General features: G+C 36.7%; 1 long non-coding RNA gene across 1 annotated transcript in view; it reads right to left on the bottom strand.

The window, feature by feature from the left end:
- Positions 1-5,840: 5,840 nt before the first annotated feature.
- Positions 5,841-23,632, bottom strand: part of LOC141370610 (uncharacterized) — a 202,930-nt gene continuing 185,138 nt past the window's right edge. Inside the window, exon 2 of the long non-coding RNA XR_012374790.1 lies at positions 5,841-6,021. This is a non-coding gene — a long non-coding RNA (uncharacterized lncRNA). The remainder of the gene's footprint in view (positions 6,022-23,632) is intronic.

Here is a 23,632-nt window from a genome sequence, read left to right as displayed (position 1 = left end):
ACAGTAGCATCTACTTCACTGGGTTATTGTCATAATGAAATGAGTTAACATACGGAAAGTGTTTGGAACAGTGCTTGGCACATAGATGCTGTTAAGGTATTAGCTATTATCACAAATGCTAGGTTCGTCTCCTTTTAAAAATATCATCCAATACACCGAGGATTCTTATTCTTTGGTAGAATTAAGATTCAGTTCTGATCTCCAAGTTGTGATTTATCAAAGGGCAAGGCTGGTTATAATGGTGGTTAGCAAAGGGCTAAAAATTTCCACATGGAACATAAGAAACAAATTCATATGAATCAGGCAACCCTAAGAGAATGTGTATTGAATAAAAATAACAATAAGAGCAACAATAACATTTTAAGGATAATAACTTGTACAATGGTTCTTATCTCTTCTTGCCTACTTAAGGATTTTGCTCAGTAATTATTCCCTCTCTCTTCTGCATTAGAATTTTTGGTTCTTCATTGGATCATTCCCATCAGCAAACATGCTCTTAGGTTAGGCATCTCCAAAAGGAACAAAAAATTCCTTGACCCCTACATCTTCCTTCACCTATTTTCCTTTACTCTCATTAACAGCAAAAAACTCCTCAAAGGAGATGTCTAGGCTTGTTATCTCCAATTCTTCCACATTCTGTCTTGAATCCACTTCAGTCAAATTTTCTTTTCACCATTCCACTGAAACTGTTCCTGTCATGCTCAGCAATGATCACCATGATGCTAAATCCAATGGTTAATTCTCAGTCCTCATACATGACCTATTTTGATGACCATATGTCCCAGGTTGCCCAGGACAGTCTTAGCTTTTGCCTATTCTCTGTACATGATTATTAATAGCATTCTCTTTCACTTTCAGAAGTGTCCCATTTTGGACTACAAGTTACATGATCACCTGATCCTATTTATTTGACTCACTCTCTATTTCTTTGTTTTGTTCTGTTTTGTTTCATTCTTTATTTCTTGAAACACTTTCTTCACTTGGGTTCTGGGACATCTTTCTCATTTGCTTTTCCTCTTACTTTACTGGCCATTCCTTCAGAGACATCTCTGCTGGCCTGTTAATTTCTAAGCCATGTAGTGCCATGGCCTAAATCTAAACCTCTTCTCTGTTACATTTCATTGATCTCATATCATTCCAGGCTAATGACTTTGACATTTTTATCTCCACTCCAAACTACCCTAAACTCCAGACTCACATATCCAACAACCTACCTGACATTTCAACTTGCATAATAGATGTCTCAGACTTATTTCCCAAACCTTATAACCTTTCCCTTTAAATCAGTTTCTTTCAGTCTTACTATAGCCTAAAGATACTACATAATCTAACCATATCTCCTAATTGCCTCCTTGCTTATTGAGATTTAAACCACTACACTGGCCTCCTTACTGTTATCCCAGAATGTTAGTCACTCTCATTCTCTGGGACTGTGTACTTGTTCCTTCAGCTTGGAATGCTCCAACTCCAGATATTCAAATGTCTTATTCTTTCACTCTTTCAGTTTTCTGATAAAATGTCACCTTTTAAGTGAGGTCTTCCCTAGCCACCCTATTTTAAATTTGCATCACCTCTACAATCCCAGCTCTTCCAAATATCCTTCCCTGCATTATTATTCTGCATAACATCTAAAACCATCTGACATTATACACGTGTTATTTGTTTATTATTTCTGTCTCCCTCAATTGGAAGGTAAGCTTCATGGAGGCAAGTGATATTTGGGCCAAGACTCGAAGGAATTGAGGGATGGAGTCACATGGATTTCTAACTGAAGGGTATTCTGGGTAAGGGGAACGGGTGACATTACACAACTTATGTTTTAAAAGGATCACATTGGCCACTGTGTGGAGAAAATGCTGCAAGGGGAAAAGGTAGAAGCAAAGGGATAGTAGAACACTATTACAGTCTTCTGATTTCAGCTCCAACACATGGAGAGCTTGAAAGTCATCACTACCTTCCTTGCAGCAAGGAAAAAAAACCACACAAACTGAAGATCAGTGATATTTCTTAGACCCACCCGAGAATTGAGGTTACAGGGAAAGTCACTGCCCCTAAAACTGGAGAGACAGGTGAACATAAAGAATAATGTTCAGATTAGCTTCCCTGGTACAGAAGTTACTGGAGCCAGTAACAGGAAGGAACACTTAAATGGCAATTGAAGAATTGCTGGAGGCTGAACATGGACAAACTTGAGAATTAAAAATCTTCTGGGGCCCAGTCTTGAGGTTGGGGCACACTTTCATTAATTTTACCTTCAGGAGCCCCATCAAATTCCCACAGTGATGATCAGAGGAAAATCCCATGTGTTTTGGGCAGGAAGAGGGGGAAAGTAACCATATTAAAATATGATCAGAAGAAAATAACAACTTTGAAATGCTCAGAGTATTCTGTTCTCAGTAATAAAATCCTGCCCTCAAGGAAAACTACCAGAGCCTTATCCGACTTATAGGAAGGGCAATTAGACAACACCAGCCCCTTCCAGTCTTCCTTTTTCAGATATAAGGGGTGAAAAAAAGGTTAAGAAATGCTTCTGAAGGTTACAGCCTAAGGACTCAGGCCCACTAAGAAAATGAGATTAATTACAAGATTATAGAACACTTCCCCTCCTCAGTACTTTACTGCCACATCGACAGGACTGTGGTATTACAAGAGTGGATTACAAAAAAGAGAACTGTAAGACAAAGACTCCATTTAAGGATCTCTAGGAAAATCCAAACACAATGGAGTGGGGGGGGGGCAAAAACAAGGACATTAGAGGGCATTTTAGCCACTGACACCACAACCCCAGAAACAGTAAATACAGCTTTGCTCCACATAAAGATGATACCTCATATGAAAGGTCTATCTATCTTAGTTCCTCCTACCTGATACATCATGTCTGGTTTAAAACAATTATAAGGCATGCTCAAAGGCAGGGATGGCAGGGAAGTCTGAAAAGACAAACCAAGCATCAAAAACATAATCAGAAATGGCAGAAATTTTGGATTTATCAGATTGGGAATTTAAAATAATCATGATTAATATGCTAAAGCTTCAAATGGAAAAAGTAGACAATGCAAGAATAGATGGGTAATGTAAGCAGAGAGACGGACACTCCAAGACAGTGTCAAAATGAAATTCTACAACAAAACACCATAACAGAAATGAAGAATACCTTTAATGGGCTTATTAGTAGACTAGGCATGGTTGAGGAAAAAGTCTGAGCTGGAAAATATGTCTGTAGAACCTTCCCAAACTGAAATGCAAAGAGAAAAAAGAAAAGAAAAAAACAGAATAGAATACCCAATAACTATAGGGCAACCACAAAAGGTGTAACATATGTGTAATGGAAATACCAGAAGGAGAAGAAATAGATAAAGGAGCAGAAGAAATATTTGAAGTAATAATACATAAGAATTTTCCAAAATTAATGACAGACACCAAACCACAGATTGGAAATCTCAGAGAACACTAAGCAAGATAAATACCCAAAATTCTACACCTAGGTATATCAGATTAAAACTGTAGAAAACGAAAGACAAAGAGAATCTGAAAGAAGCCAGGGTTGGGGGTGGGAGGAGAGAGCTATTACGATAATCAAAGAGAGACATGCTGATGGCTCAGATTAGGGTGGTGGCAGTGGAGGTAGAGAAAAGTGGTTGGATTTAATGTATATTTTGAAGATAAAGCTGACAGAATTTCCTGATGGATTGGAAGTGGGACATAATAAGTAGAGGTGAAGAGCATGACACAAGCATCAGACAAATCAGGAATTCTTCTTAAACGTAGTCATTTCTTTTAAACGTTACCTTCATCTACTATTCCAGATTTTTATCACACTAAATAACAATTTCATAGGGTAAAATTGAGGTTATGATGTGATGACTCTAGCTTCCTGATTCTTGCCATTGAGCTTTCACACATAAACTACTGGCTTCCATCATTAACTCCTTCATTCTCATCTCAGTAGAAGAGGTATATACCATTTTTAACAAATCCCATCCTCCCATTTGTGTTCTAGATCCCATCCTCTTCAGCTTCCTTACAGTCCCTCTTCCTTGATTATCCCCTTTCTCCTGAATCTTAAGCCTCTTCCTTTATGTTGGCTCCTTTTTATCAGCATTTAAACATAGTCAAATCTTTTGAAAGAGAGAAAGAGGGAGGGAGAGTGGGAGGGAAGAAGGCAGGGAGAGAAAGAGAAAAGGAGAGGGAGAGAGACAGCCATTAAGCCAATTGTGCCTTCAGTTATCACTATTTCTCTCTTCTTCATAGCACAGCTAGTTCTAAGAATAATATTTATTCATTGCTTCTATTCCTTCACTTCTTATCCACTCTTCAGCCTATACAGTTTGATTCCATTTCATTCATTTCACTGAAATTGAAACTGTACTCAATAAGGTTATATATAACCTACTTGTTGCTAAATCTAGTGGGTACTTTTCAGTCTTTATCTCCTGTGCAACATTTGACACTGGTGACTACTCCCTTCTGGAAACTCTGCTCTCTTGGCTCCTGTGACATCATTATCTCCCTGGTTTTCTCCATACCTCTATAGACAATCCAGTCTTCTTCAGGTGCTCCTCTTCTTCTATTTAGTCCATATACAATGGTACTTCTTAGGACTCTATCAATGGGGTTCTGATCTTACTTTTCGTACTCTCTGTTGAGTAACCTCACTGTCCTCAATTACCAACTCTCCAAAAGTAGGCCTAAATCTATTTACAACCCAGATGTCCAACTGCTAACCGAACATCTCTGCTTGGAAATTTCAAAGGTAACTCAAATCTGACATAACTGAACTCGTAACTTTGCCTCTGTGCCTGATCCTTCCCTTCTCTATATGCCATGTTTCATTAAACTGCATTCTTATCCATCTATTCACTAAGCCCCAAACCCAGGGGTCTTCTTATATTCTACCAACACCCCCATCCTCACATGTAGTCAGTAATCAAGTCCCCTCACTTCTACCCCTAAATAATTATTGAATGTATCCTCTTTCTTGTGTACATCCAGAGCTTTATTTCAGAACTTCATTTTTTGAAGTGTAGATTAAAGTAACAATCTCTCAACTGTTTTGGTTCTTTCCCTCTTTCATTAGATTTATCTCTGAAGCAAGACTTATGTCACTGCCCTGCTTAAAATCCTTTGATGGCTCTCAATCCCTTCAGGATAAAGTCAAACTCCTTAGCAAAGTCATACCAAGTACTTTTTAAAGATCTGGCTCCTGCCTACCTCTTCAGCTTTATCTATTGCTACTCCTTCCCTCACACTCACATTGAACAAGTTGCAATATTATGGAATTCTCCTTGCTTTTTGTTATCTCTAGACTTCGATAAAAAGCTTCTTCCACTGCTTGAAATACACCTCACTCTCCTTTAATATGAATAACTCCTATTTCTCACTTATAACTCAGTTGAGGCTGTCACCTATTCCAAAAAAACTTTACTTGATCATTTAATTTGAGACAGGTGTTCTTTTCCTTGCTCCTTTGGCACCCTCTGCATATCTCTAGCACAGTACTTACATTGATTTTATCTATATCATCTATCTATCTATCATCTATCTATCTATCTATATCATCTATCATCTATTTATCATCTTTCTATCATCTCTCTATCATCATCTATCAGTAGGTCTGTCTTTCCAATATACTGAAACCATTGAGAACAGAGATTTGTCTTAATCACCTTTTGTCTCCTCAGAGCCTGACATAATATCTGCCTGGCACATAGTAACTGATCAGTAAATGTTTAATGAATGAATACTTAACTGAATAAGTGCTTTTCCCCTTCCTTCAATCTAATCCCAACAATTTCTACATTCCCTTCCATTCATATCTTCCTTGTCTCATGAGTCAAACATTTCTTTCTTTCTTCTTTTTTCTTTTTCTTTCTTCCTTTCTTTCTTTCTTCCTTCCTTCCTTCCTTCCTTCCTTCCTTCCTTCCTTCCTTTCTTTCTTTCTTTCTTTCTTTCTTTCTTTCTTTCTTTCTTTCTTTCTTTCTTTCTTCTCTTTCTTTCTTTCTTTTTCTTCCTTTCTTTTTTCTTCTTTCTTTCTTTCTTTCTTTCTTTCTTTCTTTCTTTCTTTCTTTCTTTCTTCTTTTTCTTGGTTTAATCTTTCTTAAAGACTTGTCTTGAAGTCTTCTATTGGCAGAATACTTAAAAGTATGTATGTACAAATACACATATATACACACATATGAATTTGTAGAAGTTTTATGTTATTATTACTGGACTAGAATACTCATTAATTGAAGTCATGTACTTTTGGAACTTTAGTTCTAAGCACAGAAGAAATATTCTGTTCTTTGTGCAAAATTCTTTTATTTACTTCAAGAGCTCCATAAAATATGTATTTCTTTCAGTTTAGTTTTTTTAATAATGCAAAGAGAGTGATCTATTCTTTTCTATATAATGTACATATAGCATTTGCACTATCATTATTTATAATTATAGAAAGCAGGAAGAATTAAAATATTTTATTCAGGCAAAATAATTATATAACTACTAAGTGCCAGTAGAAGGCAATGATGTAAAATAACTTACTTCATGGCATGGTCATCATTTGGGTTGAAAAAAATTCAGTAACAATTCAGATTTTTTTAGTATCAGATTTTTTGTTATTTGCCAAAAGGATATGGAGGAAATTAAGATCATTATTTGTTTTACAAATGGAGAGGTTGAGGTAGAGAAGTTAATACCTTCACCCAGATCACACAGTTTAGATTAGGGGTTAATCTAAATCCTAAACTAACAGTTCTCTGTTCTCTGACCTTATGCTATGAATAATAACAAAACATATATTTGTATAGTGCTTTAGAGTTTAAAAAGCACTTTCAGATGCATTGCCTTCTTTGATCCTCAAAATCATCTTTGAGGTAAGTGAATACTATCCCCAATTTATAGACAAGAAAGCAGGGGTGGGGTAAGGTGGTGGGGGCAGGATTCAGAGAGAGATTAAATAGCTTCTCAAAATTATATAACTAGTAAAGACTTAGAGATGGGACTAGGATTCAAGTCTTCTGGCTCTAAATCACACACTAAATCACAATAAACTATATAGGAATCTGAATCAGCAAGTTAGTTACAAAGATTAAATTAGCTTTTTATTTTACTTTATCCTATAATTTTTGTAAAATACATCACTAAAGAATTCTAAAATGGCAGACTTTGGGGAAGTTGAAGTAATAAAATACTCACTGAGTCAATTTTCCAATGTTTCAAAATAACTCTGAACCTTGATTCCTGAGTCATTTTAACCATGGTAAATAAGTTACCTATAATAGTATATACGGTTTAATCAAAATAGAGGAGTGAAATTTATAATTAAAGAGATAAAGGCTATCATTTGATATATCAACCTTTGGAGGTTTGTTCAAGTTTTGGGCAACTTATTAGGTCCCTAGCCCTGTGCTAAGTGTTCTGAGGGCTATAGAACTCAGATAAGACATTGCTCCTGCTCCTTGAGAATTTTATACCCTGGTTAAGTTGTCTAATCAATAAGCATAAGACAATCACATAAAAAGCAAGTATCAAAGTAGTATAGTTTATCAGTGCTGAAGGAATTCACAGAAAAGAAGATCAGTAAGGCTGGAGTAGCAGGAGGGTATCTCACTATACTGAAAGTAGCAGTATAGGATAGCAGTTAAAAAGAAAAGACTTTGGCACTAGGCTACCTAAGTTTAAATCCCAGTCTACCACTTACTAAATGTGTAACCTTGGTTGGGCAAGTAACTTAACCTCTTCTGTGCCCTCAGGATCTTCACCTGTAAAATGAGGATAACAATATACCTATATAAAAGGATTACTGGGAGTATTAAGTGAATTAATATGTTCATAATGTTCAGAACAATTCCAAGCACCTAATGCTATATGTGAAAAAGAAAATAATGAGTAACATGGATACATGCGAAGGGTAGACTAGAGGGGTAAAGCCTGAAGCTAGGGAGACCAAATGAGATGATACATTAATCCAGGCTATGGTGATGTAGGATGGGAAGGATGTGACAGATAGAAAATTCAAAGCAATGATGGGCTCCTTTTGTGAAGGACTGAAAGTAAATAAAGGGAAGGGAAAGCCTAAAATCTTATAGTCATGGAGTGATCCTCAGATTAACTTTTGGGAAGCTAGGTCACTCCTGGAAACTTTGAGGTCATTCAGGATTTCCTGGGTCCCTACTAAATTCTTTTTTGGCCTTCAAGACATCTTCTAGACTATGAGTAATACAGGATTACAATGAATGAAGCATACTTGAATCTCCTGAGCTACATTATTGGTCAGGCAATTCTTTCCCTTCAGAGTTCACTAACTATCTGAGCAAGCACTTCATAGTGTTTTTAAAAAATTAGACAATGAAATTTAAGGCAATGCTTAGCAATGGATAACATATTTGGTGAGTTCTTCAATGGAATGATTCAAGAATGAATTGACTGGATTGTGGAAAGACAGTTTCATTATTGCAAATTTCATAGCATTGATGTACTGTAAAGAAAACTTAGCTTTCTTATACTTCTTAACAGTTCTTTCTTATGGGGTCATTACAGACTCACTTTAAGATAAATTCTCGTGTATGCAGAGTTCAGAAATGATATCTCCTGTTTATATAAGCCAGTGGGCAATTCTTTTTTCTACACACACACACACACACACACACACACACACACACACTTTCCTATGTTTTTCTACCTTCAAGTGGAAGGAAAAAACATGTTTCAGATTTAAGCAATGAAGGGTTCTTTTTTGCTTCTGCTTTACTTTTTGCCTGACCAATACCTACTCACTTTAATTGTCACTTCCCAATTAAGGTACCCACATTTTTACATTAAAAGAAAACCCAACAAATTCAACTCCCCTGTGATACTCTCTCATACACCCCGTGGTTCTTCTTCACGGCACTTATCACACCTTTTTCTCACACAGATGGATAGATATAATTTAATGTTTGCCTCCCCCACTATACTCTAGCTCCATGAGGGCAAGGACCACATTGATTTTGTGAACCAGTGTATTCCCAGTGCATGAAGTGATGTCTGGCACATAAGTGCTCAGTACATTATTTGTATAATGAGCAAAGTGGAAAAGAAAGCTGGCATTTATTGAATACCTAGTCCTATGCTAGACACTTTACATTTAAACTCCTATTTGTTCTTTATTTTTATTTTTTACATTCGGTTAGCCAGCATATAGTACATCATACTTGTTCTTTACAACAGTTTTGTGAGGAAGGTATTATTAGCACATTTTAAAGAGGTGGAAACTGAGGTTCAGAGAGACTAACTTTTCTAACATCACAGCATTATTAATGGCAGTGCCAGGATTCAGCCTGAAGACTGTTTGATTTCAAAGCTAGTGCTCTTCTCTCAACCTCATTGCTCCTTTTTATAAATTGAGATATAATAGACCTATAACATTGTGTAATTATATATTACAATATGATTATTACAGTAGCATTACTCTATTATGTCACATAATTCTTTTTCCGTATTGAGAACAGTTGAAATCTAGTCTTAGAAACTTTGAAGTTACAGTATTGTGGACTATAATCACTATGCTGTGCATTAGATCTCCAGAACTTATTTATCTACTAGTTTTAAGTTTTTTTTTAACATTTATTTATTTTTTTAAAGACTTTATTTATTTATTTGACACAGAGAGAGAGCACAAGCAGGGGGAGCGGGAGAGGGAGAAGCAGGCTTCCCGTGGAGCAGGGAGCCGGATGCGGGACTCGATCCCAGGACTCTGGGATCATGACCTGAGCCGAAGGCAGTCGCTTAACCAACTGAGCCACCCAGGTGCCCCTAGTTGTAAGTTTTTAACCCTTAAACATCTCCTCAATTCCCTCACTTTCAGCCCTTTACCATATTGCTTTAATATCTGTTTAGTGTGACTTTTCCACTGAATCAATGATATAAAGGCTATTCTCTGGAGCCATATTTAAAAGTAACAGAAGAAAAGAATAAGGCAAATGTTTAAAGCTAAATACTTACACTTCAGTCCCAAATATCTAAGTATCATAGAAAAAGCTGGATTATAAATAACTATTCAAATGCATTTTTGTAGAGTAGCGTATTGATAAATCATGGAGTCAATAGCATAGTCCTTGACTTTTTAAAGCAATTATTTTTGGTAATTTTAAGAAAAGCAAACAATACAGAAGTATATAAAGTAAAAACCTAAACCCCTTACCCTTGTCCCAATCCCACTCTCCAGCAGTAACCAGATTTAACAGTTTGTTGTGAATGTGACTTTTTGGTTTCTGAAAAATCATCTATAGTTTCCATTAAACGATTTATGTAACTCATGTTTGGCAGCTTTTACAACAGTGAATCTAAGAATTGGTAAATGTTTTTCTTTTTTCTTTTTTCTTTTTTTACCAAGCCCATAGCATTTATTCATTCAGGAAAAACACTCCCTTTCCAAAGCAATGAATTTTTTTTTGTTTTAATGTCAACATTACTTCCTAAGAAAAAAATATACCACAAAATGCAAGCTAGAGGTGTTCCTGATTTTGAAATGATAATGAAAAAAGACCACCAGACAGGATTCTGGCATTATTAATGCTCCTATTACTTGATTATCATGGTCAGCCAGAGAAGGTGAAGCTATCCTGAAGTTTTATTGTGTTCTCTTACGACTTTTCAAGGGTAAGTGGGGAGTGCATGCTCAGTCCCATTTTCCCTCCCAGGCCCGCCTTTCCTGTGGCTGTCCTTAGGAGGGGCATGGCGCATGGGCCGTTGCTGTCAAGCACATGCCCTGAGACATTTTTATGGATCCTCATCATCTAGTAGCCACCAAAGTGGTAAATGTTTTTCATTTAGTGTGTGTGTTTTTAGAGCACATCTCTTTGTAGTAATTGATATGTAGGGTTCAAAGGGCCTCACAGAATTCACACTGTTTTTCCCACTTTAGGAGACCTGTTCTTTCCCTTTCTTTACTTTCATATAGTCACTTATTTATTTATTTGTTTCAACATGTATTGAGTCCTTACTGTATACTAGGCACTGGAAACACAAATCATAAGCAAGGCAGACACAGTCCCTGTTCTCATTACAGGTTAGAGGGAAGAGACAGATCTAAAATTTTAATTCAGGGTGATGAATATTATGACAGAATGTGGCTCTTAACATTTAGGGTGCATCAGGATCATTTGGGATGCTAGTTAACTTGCAGACTGGCTCTACACCAGACCACTGAATCAGAACATCTGGAGGGTGGATCCTAGAAGTTTTCATTTTAATGAGCTACCAGATGTTCTGATGTGGGTGTTTTCTTTTGGCAATATATAGAGGAAGAATGGGGTTCAATAGGAAGTGCATGGGGGCAAGTTTGTTTAAAGGGAGTCAGGGAAGGCTGCTGCAAAAAGTTATGTCTACATTGAGATTTGAATAATGAGTAAGAATTAACTAGGCAATTGGAAATTAGGCATTGAGAAGTGGGTAAAAGCATAACAAGAAGAGACACTGCCTGAATATGGGGAGGGGAGGGAGAGACAGTGTCTGCGCTCAGAAAGTGAAAAAGGTTCAATATAGCTAAGAATAGAGTTTGAGGTAGGTAGGGGAGTGGTAAGTGGATATGAACCCCAGTTGAAAGGGTAGCTTGAGGTGATAACCAAGGCTGGTACCACAGGGATCATTAACATTTAAGGGAGATGTAGAGGAGGAGGTTAAGAAGATTAACAAGGGCCATTTAATTATTTGTTATATTCTTAGTCAATTAGCTATTTCTTGTTTTCCACTTATAGATATCATTATCACTCTAAATCTAATAATCCCTTACATTTGTTAAGTTCTTATACACTTTTTCATTTGAATAAACTCTCACAACAAATCTGTGAGGCTGCACAGGTATTACTGTCTCAACTCTACACATGAGAAAACTATGGCTCAAAGAGGTTAAGTTTCCTAAGGCCTCAAAGTTACTAAGAAGCACAGAATTGACTCTTGAACTAGGATTTTTTGTTTGTTTTGTTTTCGGTTTTTTGATACCAAGTTCAATATTCTTCTCTCTCTTTCTCTGAGAGCATTTTGAATTCTGAGCTTATGCTCCAAAATTCTATTTACTCCAACTGACTGAAACCCATTACAATGGTGAGAATATTATCACCAAACAAGTGATGATGGCACAGAGCCCAGAACCAACTTAAGCAGAACCCATTTTTTTCACCTCTATGATGGACAACTCTAATTTTTTTTTTTTTTGGTAATAGATAGGTTTGTAGAAGAAGAGGAATGTATCTTAGAGTATATGTTTCAAAATCACTAGCATTTGGTGAGTAATAACATTTTCCATAGTAGTCCATAATATAACAGAAGATAGTTTATTGTTACGACTTTTCCAGTTCCAAAGTTCAAGTGAAGGAGAATTCTCTCATCAAACATCAGTAACATAAACTCAGTTTCTGGAAACATGCTTCCTTTAACTTTGCTCCCTGCTATCTTGAATGTTTCCTAATAACATTGAAGTAAATTGAGTTCTCAATTTCATGTTAGCCTTTTTGGTCTGCTTTCATCCCAGAATTATATTCTTCTTAACAACTTTAACTTCACCTCCCATTTTCTCCAAGAATATTATTTCTTGATTGGATGTGGAAAAGACTCTCATTATTCCTCTTTTGGAGCTGGGGTTTACTTTTAAACTAGGGACATTTCAGAAAGACAATAAATAATTAAAAATTAGTAAGATTAGTGAGTACAAATAAGAAGAGGATATGAACTTTCTCTGGGGCCATAGCTGTAGTATCAGTCCCCTGCCTCACTACCACCATACTCTGAAGAGAGAGGCTTTCCAAGAATTTTAATACAGGAACAGGGATATTTGAAGATACTAGAAAAGTAAGATTATAATAATATTTAGTTGGGTTACTAGGCAGTTTAAAAGGAAGATTAATTGAAGGGGAAAAAGCAGAATTTAAATTACATTAAATTTCTTAATAATTAAGAATTTAAATGGGGATAAGTTATTTCTTAAATATTTCCTGAATTGTTTTATTCTAGTACTTGAATTTTTTCCTTTTAGTGTTTTGTATTCAAAAAACCTCTTAAGGATAGCTTTTCTCCCCCACTTCCCTCTGATTCTCCTTAAAATATTTGAAGAGGGGAGCCTGCACAGCTCAGTCAGTTAAGCATCCAACTCTTGGTCTTCGCTCAGGTCATGATCTCAGGGTCATGAGATCAAGTCCTGTGCCAGGCTCTGCCCTGGGCATAGAACCTGCTTAGGATTCTCTCTCTCCCTCTCCCAACCCCTGCTCTCTCTCTCTTTAAAGAAAAAAATTAAAAAATATTTGAAGAGTTAGAATAAAAATAATTTTTTTTTAAAGTAGGCTCCACATGGGCATGGAGTCCAACATGGGGTTTGAACTTACAACCCTGAGATCCAGACCTGAGCTGAGATTAAGAGTCAGACACTTAACCGACTGAGCCACCCAGGCACTCCTATATTTTTTAACATGAAAAGTGTCCTAACTTGATACTCCCCGGGTATTCGCTGAAACTTGTATACTGAGGGAGATCTTTTACCTAAGTGTCCTATATTTCAAATGCAAGGTATTTAAATATCTTAAATAGAGCTTTTGTTCAGGTTTCATCTACTGATATTTTTCTAAAAATTTCTGGGTTCTCCAGACATATTTAAAGTGATGTTTATTTAAAAACGTATTGCACAAATATATTCACTGGAACACTGTTAATACTATAAAATTGGAAACAAAAATGCACATCAAATGTCATATTAAATAAAACGTATACATAAACAGTGAAGTGACTTAGCATCTGGTTCAAAGCAGTGAGCTCAGGAATCACATTAGTTCTGGGTTTGAATCCTGGCTCAAACCAAGTTGTGTGATCTTGGTAAGTTTAACTTCTCTAAGCCTCAATTTCCCTCTCTATGAAATTAGGGTCATTATGCCTACCTCATTGTGAGGATTAAATGGGATTACATATATAAAGCATTTGCCATAGTACTAGATATTTGATAAATGTTCAACAGGGCTTCAAACAATTTGGCATATGGTTGGTGGTTAATTAATATTTGTTCAATGATAGTAAATTTTTTAAAAAATGTTATATGTAATGCTATAGCAGTGGGGAAAGACTAATAATATATTGCTAAGCAAAAAAGATAGCTACCACATATCAATTATATTTAAAATTAGACAATATCATATATAATTATAGTTTGTGTATATATTTATATTTTATATTTTTATTATAAAATTATATATAATACATTAGAGAAAAAGAGAGAAGAAAGAGGGTCATTAAAATGTAAACAGTTATCTCCAGATAGAATTCTGACAGATTTTTCATTTCTATTTTATATTTCTTAGGAAACTCATATGTCTCCCAGTACTCTGGCATCACATATTCCAGTAATAACCAAATGTCTTGAATTCCTACCCCAAGTAACATCAGGATCTATACTCTTTACCCATCCCTCCTACTCCAAGGTAAACTTTTATGAATCAGTTCAAGCTATAGTCAGAATTCTCAGTCTCTGGGTTCAATTCCTACAGCTGTGGCCTTCTTTCAGCACCTCTGCCTGACATGTAGCCTTCATCCCTCCACTTTCATGCTCCCAAACTACAACAAATACAAAGCTACTATGTGATGACAACCACTAAATTACTCAGGAGGAGGTAGGCATATTTCCACACAGCATATAATGGGAAAAATTTAAAACTAAATACTGACATCTTAAAGAGAACCTTTATTGGCTGTCTTGTGCTGTAAGACTCAGGCTATTACCATTATGCCAGGTTCTGCTTTGCAAGTCAAAAACTCTTCCTTTCCATTTAACATCTCTTTTCCTAGTTTCTGGAATACTCAGCCTCTTTCTACACACAGCTCTCTTAAAAAAAAAAAGTTCATTTTATGTGCAAAGCAATTTAATTCTCAGTCCCCATCCCAGACTATGCTCTGGACCCATCTTTCCTTTCACAAAAGATTACACTCAGGGAACTTGTCTAAACAAAAAAGCCATGAGGAAAAGAAAATGATGATGGAGTAAAAGAACCATAGGCTCACCTTATCCCAACTAGATAACTAACTAGATAACTAACAAATCATCCTAAATACCCCAGAAACCAACCTAAAGACTGACAGAACAACCTCCACAACCAATCAGAGAGAAGAGGTCACCTCAAAGAAGGTAGGAAGTGCAGCTATGTGGTTGAGGGGAGAAATGGATTGTGGGTGTTGTGGAAGGGAGGGAGCCAGGGTCACAGAGATGAGCAAGAGAGAGGGGAGCACACAGGGGAATGCACAAGGAAAAGGTTTCCCCAAAGTCATTGGCTTGGAAAACAAGAAGGACTGAATTTTGTGAGTTCTTGTAACCAACAGGGTTTAAAGCCTGGAGTTTTAAAGGTCAGCAGGCTTGGCAGAGATAGAGGCTGGAGGGCACTATCCTGCTTCTGGAGAGAAGGCAGTCAAATAATCTGGGAGCAGATGGTGTGGAAACAGCAATTTGAAGAACACCTGAGGCACATAGGGGAGAGACTATTCACTCTTGGAGCATAACCCTGAGAGGCAGCGTTCACAGAGAGACCTTTCTGGGAACAAAGAAGCTGGAGAGAGCCATTTCCCTTCTCTGCCCCTGAGCATAAAGACAGAGCCACCTGTGGTGAGCACCACAGCACCCAAACTGGCTGCCTAACTTGCATATGCCAAGCCCCAAACCCCTGCACTCTGGTGGGATTCCCCTTCTCAATCATGCTTGTTTCAGTCCCAGCACAGTGGGACCCTAACCCAGAAGACCAGCATGATCCATTTCCACACCATGTCTTCCAACCAGAGAGTATGTAGGACTTCAGTTCTGGTAGAGGTGGTGTCAGGTCTCACTTCACAAGCAGACCAGAGCACATCTAGTTAAAACTCGCCACATTCAGGCCAGGGACAAAACACTGCCCACAACAGGCAAAAAGAGCCTCAGCAGAAGAGTGGCCTGAAGGTTAGAACATCCAAAACAGAACAGCAGAGTGAAAGCAGCATGTAACAGAGACACTCCCTGAAGTGTCAGGCCCTGGGCATTACATGATTTCTTCTTCATAAGGCCATTATTTTCAGGAGCAGGACACATGACCAGCTTTTCTAACACAGAAGGAAGAGACTTAGACAAAATGTGAAGATGGAGGAATTTATCCCAAATGAAAGAACAAGATAAGGCCACTCTCAGAGATCTAAGCAAAACAGATATAAGTAATATGCCTGATGGAGAATTTAAAGCAACAATCATAATGATACTCACTGGGCTTGAGAAAAAAATAGAAGACATCAGTGAGAACCTTACCTCAGAGATAAAGGTTAAAAAAAGATCAATCAGGCTGGAGTGGTGGGGGGTGGGAGGGATGGGGTGGCTGGGTGGTAGACATTGGGGAGGGTATGTGCTATGGTGATCGCTGTGAATTGTGTAAGACTGTTGAATCGCAGACCTGTAACTCTGAAACAAATAATACATTATATGTTTTAAAAAAAGAACACAGGAAGGGAAAAAAGGAAGGGGGAGGAAATCAGAGGGGGGAGACGAACCATGAGAGACTATGGACTCTGAGAAACAAACTGAGAGTTCTAGAGGGGACGGGGGTGAGGGGATGGGTTAGCCTGGTGATGGGTATTAAAGAGGGCACGTACTGAATGGAGCACTGGGTGTTATATGCAAACAATGAATCATGGAACACTACATCAAAAACTAACGATGGAATGTATGGTGATTAACATACCATAATAAAATTTAAAAAATAATAATAAAATGAGGGGGGAAAGGAAGAGATCTGAAACATATATAACAAAATCTCTTTAATCAGCCTGGTAGGTACATAGATGTTTTGTTACCCTCTATGATTTTCTGAATGCTTGTAATAATTAATTGTTTTTAAAATGATTTAATATGAAAAATGTTAATTATCCAAATAAAAAATAAAACCTTCAAAAAAAAGATCAATCAGAGATGAAAAGTTTAATAAATGAGATTAGAAATATGCTTGATGCAATAAAAAGAAGGCTGGAAGAAGGAGAGGAACGAATTAGTGACCTAGAGGACAATAATGGAAAGTAATGAAGCTGAACAAAAGAGAGAAAGAAGAATTACACAAAACAAGAATAGACTTAGGGAACTCGGTGACTCCACCAAACATAATAACATTCATGTATTACAGAAGTCCTAGAACAAGAGAGAGGAAAGGGGGCAGAAAATTTATTTGAAGAAATAATAGCTGAAAACTTCCTAATCTGGGGAAGGAAACAGACATCCAGATCCAGGAGGCACAGAAAACTCCCATCAAAATCAACAAAACCAGGCCAACACCAAGACATACTGTAATTAAATTTGCAAAACAGGGGCGCCTGGGTGGCTCAGTTGGTTAAGCGACTGCCTTCGGCTCAGGTCATGATCCTGGAGTCCCGGGATCGAGTCCCGCATCGGGCTCCCCGCTCAGCGGGGAGTCTGCTTCTCCCTCTGACCCTCTTCCCTCTCGTGCTCTCTCTCATTCTCTCTCTCTCAAATAAATAAATAAAATCTTTAAATTTGCAAAATATAGTGATAAGGAAAAAAGTGTAAAAGCAGCAGGACAAAAGTCCTTAACTTACAAGGGGAAATCCATAAGGTAAGCTGGAGATTTCTCAACAGAAATTTTGCAAGCCAGAAGAGAGTAGCATGATATAATTAAAGTGCTGAATGGAAAAAATCTTCAACAAAGAATAGAAGGAGAGGTAGTTTCCCAAAGGATACAAAAATACTGATTCGATGGGGCACATGCACCCTGATGTATATATCAACAACAGCCAAATTATGGAAAGAGCCAAAGTGTCCATTGATTGATGAATGGATAAAGAAGATGTGATATATATATCCACATGCAATTGACTATTACTCAGCCATCAAAAAGAATGAAATCTTGCCACTTGCAACAATGTGGATGGAGCTAGAGTGTATTATGCTAAGTGAAACAAGTCAGTCAGAGAAAGACAAATAACATAGGATTTCACTCATATGTGGAACTTAAGAAACAAAACAGATGAACATAGGGGAAGGGGAAAAAGAAAAAAAAAGGAGATCTAAACAAGCCATAATTGACTATTAATGATAGAGAACAAACTGAGGGTTGATGGAGGGGAGGTGGGCAGGGGATGGGCTAAATGCATGATGGGTATTAAGAAGGGCACTTTTGTTTTGAGCATGGGTGTTATATGTAAGTGATGAATCACTAAATTCTACTCATGAAACCAATATTACACTATATGTTAACTGACTGTAATTTAAATACATTTGAAAAGAGCAAAAATATAGTGTTTACATATTTTTGAGACATTGCACACACACACAAAATGTTTCCCAGACAAACAAAAACGTAAGGAGTTCATGACCACTAAACCAGCCCTATAACAAATATTAAAGGGGACTCTTTGAGTGTAAGAGAGATCAAGAGTGACAAAGACAAGAAAGGATCAGAGAAAATCTCCAGAAACAATGACAAAACAAGTAATAAAATAGCAATAAATACATACCTATCAATAATTACTTTGAATGTTAATGGACTAAATGCTCCAATCAAAACACATACAGTGTCAGAAAGGGTGATGTTGTATGGAAGTGCTGAATCACTATATTGTATACCAGAATCTAATAATACACTGCATGTTACTTAACTAGAATTAAAATAGGAATTTATTTATTTTTTAAAGATTTTATTTATTTGAGAGAGTGAGAGCCAGAGAGCATGAGAGGGGTGAGAGAGCACGAGCAGGGCGAAGGGCAGAGGAAGAAGCAGACTCCCTAATGAGCAGGGAGCCCGATGTGGGGCTCGATCCTGAGACTCCAGGTTCATGACCTGAGCCGAAGGCAGATGCTTAACTGACTGAGCCACCCAGGCACCCCTAAAATAAGAATTTAAAAAGAAGAAAAAAAGACAAAGTGTGTCAGAATAGATTTAAAAAACAAGACCCATCTATATGCTGCCTACAAGAGACTCATTTTAGACTTAAAAACACCTGCACATTAAACGTGAGGGGATGAAGAAACATTTATCATGCAAAAAAATGTCAAAAGGAAGCTGGTAGCAATAGTTATATTGGACAAACTAGACTTTACAAGAAAGACTATAACAAGAGAAAAAGAAGGGAACTATGTAAACATAAAGGGGACAATCCAACAAGAAATAACAATTGTAAATATTTATGCACCCAACATGGGTACATCCACAGACAGAAAACAGTTAATAACATACATAAAATAGCTAATGGATAATAATACAATAATAGTAGTAACACCCCACTTACATCAATGGACAGATCATCTAAACAGAAAATCAACAAGGAAACAATGGCTTTGAGTGACACATTGGACCAGATGGACTGAACAGATATATTCAGAACATTCCAACCTAAAACAACAGAATACACTTTATTTTCAAGTGAACATGGGACATTCTCCAGAATAGATCACATATAAGGTCACAAAACAGGTCTCAACAAATACAAATAGATTGAAGACACACCATGCACCTTTTCTGACCACAACACTATGAAACTAGAAGTCAACCACAAGAAAAAAATCTGGAAAGTCCACAAATACATGGAGGTTAAATAACATGTTACTAGACAATGAATGAGTCAACCAGGAAATAAAGAATATGTAAAAAGATACATGGAAACAAATGAAAATGAAAACACAAGTCCAAAACATTTGGGATGCAGGAAAAGTAGTCCTAAGAGGGAAGTATATAGCAATACAGTCTTATCTTAAGAAGGAAGAAAAGTCTCAAATAAACAACCTAACTTTACATATAAAGGAACTACAAAAGAACAACAAAGCCTAAAGCCAGCAGAAGGAAGGAAATAATAAAGATTAGGGCAGAAATCAATGATCTAGAAACAAAGGAAAAACAGTAGAACAGATGAATGAAACCAGGAGCTCTCTGAAAAAATTAATAAAATTGATAACCCCCTAGCCAGACTTAAAGGAAAATAGAAGGACCCAAATAAATAAAATAACAAAAGAGAGAGCAGCAATAACAACCAACCTCACAGAAATACAAACAATTATAAGAGAATATTATGAAAAATGATATGCCAACAAATTGGACAACCTGGAAGGGAAAAATTCCTAGAAAGATATAAATTACCAAAAAGGAAGCAGGAAGAAATAGAAAACTTGAACAGACCAATAACCAGCAAAGAAACTGAATCAGTAATAAAAGAATTCTCAACAAGTAAGTCCAGGTCTGGATGACTTCATAGGTTAATTCCACCAAACATTTAAACAGAAGTTAATACCTATTCTCAAACTATTCCAAAAAAATAGAAAAGGAAGGAAAACTTCCAAATTCATTTTATCAGGCCAGTATTACCCTGATCCAGATAAAGACACCACAAATAAGAGAACTACAGGCCAATATCTCTGACAAACATAGATGCAAAAATCCTCAACAAAATACTAACAAACCAAATGCAACAATACATTAAAAAAATTATACACCACAATCAAGTGGGAATTATTCCCATGATGCAATCGTGGTTCATTATTCACAAATCAAGCAATGTGATACCCCACACTAATAAAAGAAATGATAAGCACCATATGATCATTTCAAATGATGCAGAAAAAGCATTTGACAACGTACAACATCCATTCATGATAAAAACCCTCTACAGAGGAGGTTTAAAGGGAACATACATCAACACCATAAAGGCCATCTATGAAAAACCCACAGCTAATATTATCTTTTTTTTGCTTTACTCTTTATTTTTATTTTATTATTTTATTTTTTTATTATGTTATGTTAATCACCATACATTACATCATTAGGTTTTTGATGTAGTGTTCCATGATTCATTGTTTGCGTATAACACCCAGTGCTCCATGCAGTACATGCCCGCTTTAATACCCATCACCAGGCTAAACCATCCCCCCACCCCCCTCCCTTCTGGAACCCTCAGTTTGTTTCTCAGAGTCCACAGTCTCTCATGGTTCATCTTCCCCTCCGATTTCCCCCCCTTCATTTTTCCCTTCCTGCTATCTTCTTAAATTGGGCAAAAACTGAGAGCTTTTCCTCGACAGCAGGAAGAAGACAGGGATGTCCAATCTCACCAGTTATTTAAAATTGTACCAGCCACAGCAATCAGATAACAAAAAGAAATAAAAGGCTTCCAAATTGGCAAGGAAGAAGTAAAAATTTTAGTATTTCAGATGACACGATACTATATAAAGAAAACCCTAAAGACTTGACCAAAACACTGCTGGAAGTGATACATGAATTCAGTATAGTTGCAGGATACAAAATCAAAGTACAGAAATCTGTTGTACTTCTATACACCAATAATGAAGCAGCAGAAAGAGAAATTAAAGAACCAATTCCATTTACAATTGCATCCAAGATCATAAGATACCTAGGAATAAACCTAACCAAAGAGATGAAATATCTGTACTCTGAAAACTATAAAACACAGATGAAAGAAATTGAAGATGACATGAAGAAATGGAAAGATATTCCACGCTCATGGATTGGAAAAACAAATATTATTACAATGTCTATACTACCCGAAGCAATCTACACACTTAATGCAATTGCTATCAAAATACCACCAGCATTTTTCACAGAGCTAGAACAAACTGCTAAAATTAATGGAACTGGGCACCTGGGTGGCTCAGTCGTTAAGCGTCTGCCTTCGGCTCAGTTCATGATCCCAGGGTCCTGGGATCGAGCCCTGCATCAGGCTCCCTGCTCAGCCGGGAGCCTGCTTCTCCCTCTCCCACTCCCCCTGCTTGTGTTCCCTCTCTCTCTGTGTCTCTCTCTGTCAAATAAATAAATAAATAATCTTTAAAAAAAATTAAAGAAATAAATAAATAAAATTAATGGAACTACAAAAGATCCCAAATAGTCAAAGCAACCTTGGGGGGAAAAAAAAAAAAAAAAAGCAAAGCTGGAGACATCACTATTCCAGACTTCAAGTTATATTACAAAGCTGTAGTAATCAAAACAGTATGGTGCTGGCACAAAAATAGACACAAAGATCAATAGAACAGAATAGAAATCCCAGAAATGAACCCACAAATATACCATCAATTTATCTTCAATAAAGGAGGAAAGGATATCCCATGGGAAAAAGAATTTCTCTTCAGCAAATGGTATTGGGAACACTGGACAGCTACATGCATAAGAATGAATCTGGACCACTTCCTTACACCAAACACAAAAATAAACTCAAAATGGATTAAAGATAAGAAACCATTAAAATACCAGAGGAGAACACAGGCAGTAACCTCTGATATTGGCCATAGCAACTTCTTTCTAGATATGTCTCCTGAGGCAAGGGAATCAAAAGCAAAAATAATCTCTTGGAACTTCATCAAAATAAAATGCTTCTGCACAGTGAAAGAAATAACAACAAAACTAAAGGCATCCTATGGAGTGAGAGAAGATATTTGCAAAGGAAATATCTAATAAATGGTTAGTATTCAAAATATATAAAGAGCTTATAAAACTTAACACCCAAAAATGAAAAATCCAATTAAAGTTGGGTAGAAGACATGAATAGACATTTTTCCAAAGAAGATATACAGATTGCCAACAGGCACATGAAAAGATGTTCAACATTACTCATCATCAGGGAAATACAAAACTACAATGAGATTTCATCTCACATCTCTCAGAATGGCTAAAATCAACAACACAAGAAGCAATAGGTGTTGGTGAGAATGTGGGGAAAAGGAAACCCTCTTGCACTGTTGTTGGGAATGCAAACTGGTGCAGCCACTCTGGAAAATAGTATGGAGGTTCCTCAAAAAGTTAAAAATAGAACTACCCTATGATCCAGCAATTGCATTACTAGGTATTTATCCAAAGAATACAAAAATAATGATTCAAAGGGATACATGCACCCCGATGTTCATAGCAGCCTTATCTACAATAGGCAAATTCTGCAAATAGCCCAAGTGTCCACTGACTGATGAATGGATAAAGAAGATGTGGTACATATATACAATGGGATATTACTCAGCCATAAGAAATAATGAAATCTTGTCATCTGAAGGACGTGGATGGAGCTAGAGAGTATTATGCTCAGTGAAATAAGTCAGAGTAAGGCAAATATCATAGGATTTCATTCATATGTGGAATTTAAGAAACAAAACAAAGGAGCAATCAGGGAAAAAAAGCCTTAACTATAGAGAACAAACAAACTCCCTTATCAACATGGAGCTGGGTGGGGGGGATGGGTGAAATAGATGATGGGGATTAAGGAGGGCACTTATTGGGATGAGCACTGAGTGTTTTATGGAAGTGTTGAATCACTATGTTGTACACCTGAAACAATATTACCCTGTGTGTTAACTAACAGCAATTCAAATAAAAACTTAAGAAAAAATAAACAAAATAGCCATGTATCCCAGATCTGCACCCTCAGGTAAGCAGAGACAGCATAAGCAAAGTGATGATTTTCCCTTAATTGGAAATTTGCTGCTGGTATTTGGAAAGAAACTTCAAATTCTTGGGTGTGCTCAAGTAAAGTAAAGTGGTGAGGTATATATATATATATTTTTTTGGCTGTCTGTTAGATATTTTCCAAATGTTTTATAATAAGCATGCATTCTGAAATAAAATAAAATATAGCAAATATTATGAAAATATTAAGTGGTACTTACTGATAGATGCCTCCAAAGCACCCTAAG

This window comes from Callorhinus ursinus, unplaced genomic scaffold (genome assembly GCF_003265705.2).
Source record: "Callorhinus ursinus isolate GAN/ISIS: 27379988/994484 unplaced genomic scaffold, GSC_fseal_2.0 scaffold40, whole genome shotgun sequence".
In the NCBI taxonomy this organism is placed as follows: Eukaryota; Metazoa; Chordata; class Mammalia; order Carnivora; family Otariidae; genus Callorhinus; species Callorhinus ursinus.
Note: the sequence above shows the minus strand (reverse complement) of the source record. Positions and strands in the feature narration are given on the sequence as shown.